Source organism: Bos javanicus, chromosome 1 (genome assembly GCF_032452875.1).
Source record: "Bos javanicus breed banteng chromosome 1, ARS-OSU_banteng_1.0, whole genome shotgun sequence".
In the NCBI taxonomy this organism is placed as follows: domain Eukaryota; kingdom Metazoa; phylum Chordata; class Mammalia; order Artiodactyla; family Bovidae; genus Bos; species Bos javanicus.
Genome location: NC_083868.1, coordinates 73031305 through 73040755, shown reverse-complemented (window position 1 = coordinate 73040755; position 9451 = coordinate 73031305). Strand labels below are relative to the sequence as shown.

The 9451-nt window shown below is 47.8% G+C and overlaps 1 long non-coding RNA gene across 1 annotated transcript; it reads left to right on the top strand.

Moving 5' to 3' along the window:
* Positions 1 to 265: 265 nt before the first annotated feature.
* Positions 266 to 6996, top strand: LOC133244778 (uncharacterized). Its single transcript, XR_009735516.1, has 2 exons — positions 266 to 2253; positions 5427 to 6996. It is a non-coding gene; the product is annotated as an uncharacterized LOC133244778 (long non-coding RNA).
* The last annotated feature ends 2455 nt before the right edge of the window (positions 6997 to 9451 follow it).

The window sequence follows — 9451 nt, the reverse complement described above, 5'->3', positions numbered from 1 at the left end:
ATTCACACCTCGCCTTTTGAGAATGAGTAGGAGTGGCCCCCACATATGGGAAGTAATAAATTATCCATCAGCCCCACGAGGGCAGGCCTAGCCTGCTTTTACCAATCATTGTATCCTGTTAAAGAGAAAATGATTCAGTGATATCTGTTAGAGAATAATCAGGCGTTCTTTCTTCAGGGAGACCAACATGATAGGCAAAGGTACTATTCAAAAGAATAATTTTGCAATGGGGAAAGAGATTGGCCTCAATTCTAAATACGGCATGGGTGAGGGAGAGTTTATAACTGACGAACGGGGTGGGGATCAATATATAAAATTATTAAGAGGAAATATTGGGGATAAGTGGGGTTCTGGCCAAACTGCCTCAACAGGATTCTTGCTAAAGGCAGACCAGGCCCATCAGATATCAGCTGGTAGGTGGTGGAGGATAAGTACAATTCTGATCACCAATTCTAATGGGTGGTGTCCTCCCTGCTTCCACCCTAAGCAATTCTCTGACAGCAGCTGGGTGTCCTACAATTCAACTCAGTTCTGACACCATCTGCCTGGAGAGAGCATCAGATTCCACAGGTTAAGGGCTCAGTCCCACAAGACTGCCCTTGACTTCCGATGTCAATCACCTGGGCTTGTGACTGGCTGGCTGTAAATCAGAGGTTCCGCCATCCCTCCTCCGCTAGAGTGGCTCACAGAACTCAGAGAAACATATTACTGCATTACTGGTTTATTATGAAAGGATGTAATTCAGGGAGAGCCAAATGGCAGAGGTGCATAAGCAGGGTGTGGGGAAGGGGAGCAGAGCTCCCACATTCTCTCCAGGCACCCCCTCCACCCAGCACCAACCAGGAAGCTCTCTGAACCCCGGCCTCTGGGATTTTTAGGGAGTCTTCATAGGCATGATTGATTTCACCAGTGGTCACTGGTGATTGATTCAATGTCCAGCCCTTCTCCCCTGATTCTCACCCTTCAGTTACATGATCTGTACCCCTAGCAATCAGCCCCCATCCTTAGGTGATTCAAAAAGTCAACACATTAACATCAACTCAGGTATGGTTGAAAGGGGTTTGTTATGAATATTATGATACCCTTATATCTCATCATTTTGGAAATTCCAAGGGTTTTATGTGCTCTGTGACAGAAATGGTGAGCAAGACCAAATATATATTTCTAATTGTAAGTCATAATATCACAATGATAGACATTAGACATCTAGAATGATCAGACATGAAGGATGAGTGAAAATGTTAGTCACTCAGTCATGTCTGACTCTTTGTGACCACATGGACTGTAGCCCTCCAGGTTCGTCTGTCCATGGAATTCTCCAGGCAAGAATACTGGTGTGGGGGGTCATTCCCTTCTCCAGGGGATCTTCCCAACCCGGGGATTGAACCCAGGTCTCCTGAGTTGCAGGCAGATTCTTTACTGTCTGAGGCACCAATGAAGGATGAGGGACTCTAGCTAAACTGACTTAGCAGGATTCTTGCTAAAATTAGACAATGCAGAGACAAACAAGGAAGTTAAGGAGACAATCTTTGTCAATCCTCAGGGCTAAAACCAGTACTGAGCAGATAACAGGTACTTAAAAGTATTTGTTTATTGCTACCTCCATGCCAAAGCCAAGGAAGGAGGTTTCACTACTCCCTAACATTTCCAACTCCAGCATTTTTATGTTTGTAGGACTCCTGGTGGGTTCTGATTTTAAGAGCCTGGTATCTGGGGTGGGAGTGGAGCATCAAGAATAACAGGGTAACAGCTTCCCCAGTCAGGCTCGAGTTCAGGGGTTGGCCAGAGGATAAAGGAAAGGAGGTAGCTTCAAAGGGGAGGGGGAAGCTGGCCAAGCCTTGGGCTTACGGCAAGGAAGGAAAGGAGACCTCAGAGAGCCCTTTGGACATGGGAAGAGGGCCTAAGGCTGTAGAGGTAAAAGGGCTGGTGGAAGCAATCTTGTCATTTAGCCATTCACCAAACATGAGCATGCCTCCTTTTTGTGATGAATTCCATAGGAAAGTATTGCATCCCTGTGGAGAGAAAAGGCTCCTCCTGCGTCACTTCTTTTCAGGAAGTCCTTTGAAAGCATGGCTTTACCATCCAGATGCGCAAGTACCAAAGGCACAGCATGCCACTGTTGCAGTGCCCCCCTGAAAAGAGCAATCTTTGGGACTCCACCAGAACCACATCTGCCTACTAATAAGAACCAGCTCCCAGGCACACTGATCACCGCTGCGGTGGGGTGAAGAGGAAGGGCGTGGCTGCTCGGAGGTGGGAATCTCCAGAGGAGGTGGCAGGGGCTGCACCTGGAAGGGCAGGGCGGAGCTGGCTGTGGGGAGGGCAGCAGCATCAAGGCGGGGAGGTGGGGAGGGCAGCAGCATCAAGGCGGGGAGGTGGGGAGGGCAGCAGCATCAAGGCAGGGAGGCAGCACTGCCACGTGTGGATTGGTCCTCCCCTTTGGCTTGAGTGGGAAGCGGCAGCCACGGTTGGGGATCTCAGCCTGGGACATCGGGTATTTCTGTGTCCTTCCTTTTGATGTTTTCTGACTTTGAGGGGAGAGATTGAGTTAATCATGCTCTCTAGTTCATGACACATGGTCATCATTGCTCCTGACAAATTCCCTCTCTGTTTCAGTGATTTAGTTCCATTTTCCCATCCATAAGCCATTTGCTCTAATATGCTTGATATCTTTTGTTCTGTTTGTACACGTTCTTATATAAGGTGCGTGGTTGTTGAGTTGTGTAAAAAACACATTATTCTAACATATGTAAATGAGTTGGGTTTTCCCTGTCTCCTTCCGCTTCTGATGTTTTATTTGGCACTATGGTTTTAAGATCCATCCATCCCTCCACGTGTGCCTCTGGACATAGCACTGCATGAAGCCCACCCACTACATTCTGCTTCTCTGTCCCCCAGGGGTGGATGAGAGATGCTCTTGGGCATGCTGGTGTCTTCACAGGGTTACCACAAGCTCATCAGTCAACAAGAAACCTGTGAGCTCAGTGGGCTGTGTCCAGCCAGAGCGGAAGTGGCTGTGACTTCAGTTCCCCAGGGACTTGCAAGGCTGCTTGCTGGCTATCCATGTTCCCAGTAACCATGTAATGTGGCGACACACAGGACAAATATTAGGTCTCTCCTGGCTTTGCAAAGACAATGCGTTCTTTATGCATAAGAGGAAGTTTAGGAAGCAAAGCCAGGATGTCTGTTTTCCTGAAAGTCGCCTGTGAGTAAACATGGCCTTTGATTTGATGTGGGGACAGGATTGGGGGAGGGGTATGAAATTGCAAAAGTGTGTCTGTGTGTGTGTGAGAGAGAGGGTGACTGGGTCAGAGAGGAGGGTGGAAGAGGGAAAGGGCATGGTTAGGGAAGACTATCTTCCTTCCCTCTTACCTAGCCAATCTCACCATGACTTAGAGATAACCTGGGGCTGGTTTCCGAGTAAAGCTCTTCTAATGGAAGAGCTTGCAGAGTAAGCTGTTGTTCTTACTTTAACAGGGCTGGCTCCTGTCTGTGCTTCCTGTATTTCAGGAGAATTTGGTTTTGATTTGGGGAAATAACTACATGCATGTGCAGTCCAGAGGGTTTATTTATCCTGCATCAGTATGTCTGTTCTTCTGATGCTGCACAGGGACTCTGACAACCTGAGGTTCTGTTTTGCTTCTCAAATCCTTCTTTCAGGCTGGCCAGGGTGGCCCTACCTACAGGCTGGATGTCGCAAGAGAGGGTGGGGGAATCATGGGGAGCAGTCATGGGATTCCAGGCATTTCCTCCTCCAGTTCTAGGATCTAAGAGTGAAGGCTAGATTGAACACATCAGAATTCCTGGGAACCCCCAATTTACCTTGACTGACTAATTCTTTCCACGCAAGACACATTGCTCAGACAACTCTGTCAGTGAAAGGATTAGAGTGGTTCCACAGTTGTTCTGATGCAGAGGGCAGGGGCATATTGATATCAAGTATTAGAGATTCATGGAGCCTTGGGCTTGCTGTTCCTAGAAGGGTTATTCCCATTTTTTCACCATGCACCACAACATCTAGTATAGTGCCTGGCACAGACCTTATTTTGGCCCATAAGACCCTGTGCCTTTGGGTAATTTCCATTTTTCCCATTGCTCAAGATGCTCCAGCTCAGTTGGCATTTCTGGAACTCTAACGTAACCAGACTGTTGCAGCCCTGACTCAGGGCCTTGGCATCTGCTGTAACTGCTTCCTGGGACTCTTTACCCCTCAGATCTCTAAATGACTGGCTCCTTGTCATCATTATGGTCCCAGCTCTAGCATCAGCTTTTCAGGGAAGCCTTCCCTGACAATCCCAGCTGAAGGGCCCGCTCTTTACCTCCCTGACCTGGCCATTCTCTATCCCCTTACTCTGCTGTGTTTTCTTGATAGCAGTTGCCATTATGTCAAATTGTCTTATTTATATAATCATTTTTAACACTTATTGCCATCTCTCCCTCTGGACCACACACTCGGTGAAAGCAGGGATGTTACCTGGCCTGCCACTGTTTCCCCAGGGCTGATGTCACGCTTCATGTACAGTATGTGCTAGCTAAATAAGCATTTGACAAATTAGTCAATGAATGGATGTAAATGAATGAATAAGCCAGCTGAGTGGGAAGCAGAGCAGTGGAAAAGAATCAGGACCAGGGAAAGGAAACACTTAGCGGGAAGTCCTTGCTCTTTTCACAGGAGCCATTGATTCTGCAAAAGCCCCTTCACCTCTGTGAGTGGTAGCTTCCTCATCAGAAAATTGGAGATGACAGTACATTCACTCTGTGCCTCACCAGACTGTGAGGGTAGGATGCAAGAGCTTCTACTGGTGTAAAGCCCCACCCACTGGTAGAGGTTGCAGAGGTGCTCAGTGGGGACACACATTTCCAGCTGGGATGTAGAGGAGCTGCATGGTTTTGCTGCCTTGCATGTTTCTGTTTTTTTTTTTTAATCGAGCAGCCAGGGAGAGTTTCCTGGGCACCATTAGATGCCCAGAACTCCCAGTGACTGGGGTCTGCACAGGAGGTGGGGCCTGATCTCTGATTTAATTGGAAACAGTGAGTAATGCTGGCCAACTCTATTAGTCATAAGTCTAATGAGCTGAAATGGAGCAAGTCTGAATAAAATCCATTAACAATAGCCATATTTACATTTCTATTGTCATATACACCATTTGTTGGTTTAAAAGAAGCTGATTTTAATTTATTAGAGTCATTATTTCTGTCTGAGAGAGAGATACAGAATCTGCATTTTAAAGGTATGTGTGCATGATCACAGCTGAAGAGGACCCATGCCTGTACTTGGTGGGTGTTTTTCAGAACCAGTCATTCTCAGAATGGTAGAAAATTCTAGGAAAGAAGTAGCTTCACTCTAGAGAGGTAGAGAAGACTCCAGGAACTATGTTTGCTAAGAGTCTTCTTTCTCCATTTTAACTGTTGTTTTAATACACCAGGATCCTGAATCCTTGGGGAGACAGGACCAGAAGAATCATAAGGAGAAGAGTGAGCAGGCCAGGCTCGAGCCTCACAGGCTGAGATGAGTATGGCATTTTCTGGGTACTGCAAGGAGGTTGGCCTGAGAGGAAATGGGAGATGCTGTTGGGAGGATATGGCAGATGCACCGAGTGCCAACTCAAGGAATGTTGTGGTACATTGTACTTTTCAAAGATTGCTGCCACTTGTCCAGCTTGCGTGCTCGTCAGAAAATGTGACCTTGACCCCATGTACCCTCTCCTCTTGAGCCTGGAAAAGCCTGCCTTAACCCCTAGAGTGTGGCAGAAGTGATGTCATGTGAATGCCACGGCTATGTCACAAAAATTCCAAGCACCTCCAGTTTTCTCTCTTGCGGCATTTTCTCTCAGAACCCCATCACTATGCTCTGCAGAGGCCCAAACTCATGTGGAGAAGCCATGCACAGGTGTTCTGGCAACCACCCAGCTGAAGGGCTCACTGATGGCCAGCATCCATCACTAGACATATTGGTGAAGATGACTCTGGATACTTCCAACTGCTGAGTAACACCTCCCACCCCCATCTTCATGTCTTCTCAGATAAGGTCTCAGATACTCTGGAGCAGAGATAAATGACTCTGGCCAAACCTTGTTGAAGTTCCTACATGAGTGTGTGTGTGCTAAGTTGCTTTAGTCATGTCCGACTCTTCGTAACCCTATAGACTACAGCCTGCCGGGCTTGTCTGTCCATGGAATTCTCCAGGCAAGAATACTGGAGTGGGTAGCCATGTCCTCCTCCAGGGGATCTTCCCAACCCAGGAATTGAACCCGCATCTCCTGCAACTCCTGCATTGAAGGCGGATTCTTTACCACTGAGCCACCAGGGAAGCCCTGAAATTCCTAACTCTCACTCTATGTAATATACTGGTTATTTCATGCCATCCCCCAGATGGTCTCATGGGGTGGTTTGTTGTACAGCAGAGTCATTGGAACAAACCCACACTTCAGTGAGAAGCCATTAAAGGATGAAATAGAGAGACATGCTCAGGGAGTCCCAGGAATCATCACTGAGGTCATCTCTGTTTTCATGGATAAACGCAGGCAGGTGGTATCAAGATTGCCATCTCTCTTTACAGGTAAGGAAACCCAGACGCAGAGACTCACCATCTCAAGGCTCTACAACAAGTAGCAGATCAAGCCAGTAGGCCCCACACCCAGCAAAACAGCATCTAAACCCACCTGCTGCATTCACCTCAGCCCTTCCCTGTCTCCTGCCTCCCCGGTAGATGAGGAAGCTGGCCAGAGTGCTGATGCCCTGTTCAAAGTCCCTGGAGCTTGAGAACAACACCCAGTGACTCAGAATTCATCCTGCTGGGCACCCAGAGGACTTCCAGGGACATGAACTTCTCTGTTAACTGCAGTTAGCCTGGTGTCTTAGGCCACCATGACGGTGATCACGTCATAGTTTGTCTAGACTAACTCATTATACCTGTGGGCAGGACCAGAGTCTAGCCATTCTTGAAGGCCCATCCCACCTGCCACCCCCTCAATAAAGCCTTCCCTGATGTCCCCACCATGAGTAGCTCATCTCCCTCCTCTTGAGCTCCAATAGCGCTTTGTTCCTATATCTACTGGAGTACATTTCCTATATATGAACAAATTCCATTCCAAGAGCATGTTCATAAGTCCAACCAAGTTAGCCTAATACGATCAGTATATAGTATTGTACTGTAATAGGTTTATAATACTTTGCATACAAATAATACATAACAAACACAAAAAATAAACATTTTTAATCATCAGGACAGTACCTTGAAAAGTACAGTATTGTAGTACAACAGCTGGCATCCAGGAGCTGGCATTGAGCAAACAGGCGAGAAGAGCTACTGACTGGAGGAGAGTCAGTGGGAGATGGTTGAGCTGAAGGATTGTCAGCAAGAGGAGACAGAGGGCAAGCTGCAATTTCACTGATGCCTGATGTTGATAGAATGCTCCTTTGCATCTTTGAAAGTTCACAGCTTGAAAGTTTGTGTATAGGGGACCTACTATATATTACATGGCAGTGTCTTTGCTTACTTGTCCAGAGATTAGTGCTGTCCACTGGGTATTTAGCTGGCCTCTTGCTAGAACACTTACACATAGTCTTTACATGTCATCTCTCCTCATTAGCAATAACAAATAAATATTTATGAACCAGAAACACATCTGCAATTTCAACCAACTAGTGGGAGAATGTAAGTATGTCTGAGGGGAGAGGAGCAGGGCAGGTGAGTAGGTTTGGAGGTGAAGAGAGAGAGAGGGAATTGGGCATTCAAACTAGATGACTTCTTAGTCCCGAATTCTTCTGGAATGTTTCACATGATCTACCCAATAGCAGGCTCTCTGTCAATGCATCCTGACAGAAAGTTTTGTGCCCAGCACAGGGCTAAGTCAGGGCTATACGCAACAGACCTGGCCAGGGCCAAGTGTGCCCAGGACGACCTGCAGAGGCCGGGTGGGTCTCTGCTCGTGGTTCCAGTGCTGATTTGCCTACAAGCCAGAAGGCCTATGGCAAATCTCAGCCAGACCACTCGCTTCAGTGAACATCTGATGAGCATCTACCTACTACTGTTTGCTGCCAGGTAGCAGCAGGGTGGAGAAGGCAATGGCAACCCACTCCAGTACTCTTGCCTGGAAAATCCCATGGATGGAGGAGCCTGGTAGGCTGCAGTCCATGGGGTCGCTAAGAGTCGGACATGACTGAGTGACTTCACTTTCACTTTTCACTTTCATGCATTGGAGGAGGAAATGGCAACCCACTCCAGTGTTCTTGCCTGGAGAATCCCAGGGACGGTGGGGCCTGGTGGGCTGCCATCTATGGGGTCGCACAGAGTCGGACACGACTGAATCGACTTAGCAGCAGTAGTAGCAGCAGCAGCAGGGCACAAAGGAGTAAGAACCAGTCTCCCTACAGGAGCTTACACATAACTTGGAAACATTTTTAAAATTGATTTTTGGTTGTGTTGGGTCTTTGTTGCTGTGTGCAAGCTTCCTCTAGCTGCAGAGATCGGGGGTCGCTTTTTGCTTATGTCACAGTGGCTTCTCTTCTTGCCAAGCATGGGCTCTAGGTGCAAGGGCTTCAATAGTTTTGGCACACGGGCTTAGTTGCCCTGTGGCATGTGGAATCTTCCCTGACCAGGGATCAAACCCACACCCCCTGCATTGGCAGGCAGAATCTTAACCACTGGACTGCCATAGAAGTCTCAATAACTTGGAAATTTTTGTAACTTCTCTTTGGCTTATTTTTTTTAATCTGTAAACATTGAGCAAATGTGAAAACATTTTGGCTGGTGGGCATGTGGCATGCCATGTATTCTGGTTGAAACCAAATGTTCTCACCCCTCCCCCTCAGACCCTCATTCCACATACTTCCCTTTCTCAGGAGGGCGGCCAAGCAGCAGATCTTTGGGAAATCAAGAATTGTTAGGACAGTCGCCAAGCCTGGCTGGCAACATTAAAAGCACTAAAAACAAGTGAGCTTCCAGAATGAAGGAATTAAGAAGAAAGGGTCTGAATTCAGAAGGGCCTGAATTCAGAGGGTAATGAAGGAAAACTGTAACAACTAGTCAGATTCCTTACTAAACTCTTTTTTTTTTTTTCTCGAGAAGCTCAAATCACTTGCCAGGTCACTCTAGGTCATGGCGCTTCTTCTCAGCTTCTGTGATGGTCAATGGTCAGCCCAATGAGGGCAAGGGACTTGACCACAGCAGTCAGTAGCTTCAGGGACAGTGGAAAGAGCTCTGGGAAGAGCAGAGAAGGGGGGAACCTGTGTGGGGGCCCCATCTTTGGATAATTTGCTTTCTTGTCACAGTCTTTGCTCTCCGTAACATGAGGGGGCCAGCCACGGGGGCCAGCCACAGGCGTCAGCCTGGCCCTGCTCCGTCCCCCTGCCTCTGAGCCTGCCACCTTCCCTCCCCAGCCCCCAGGCTCCCATGGACACCCCTCCCCACTCTGCTGTCTCCTCTATTCCTCTTCCAAAACAGAGCCTC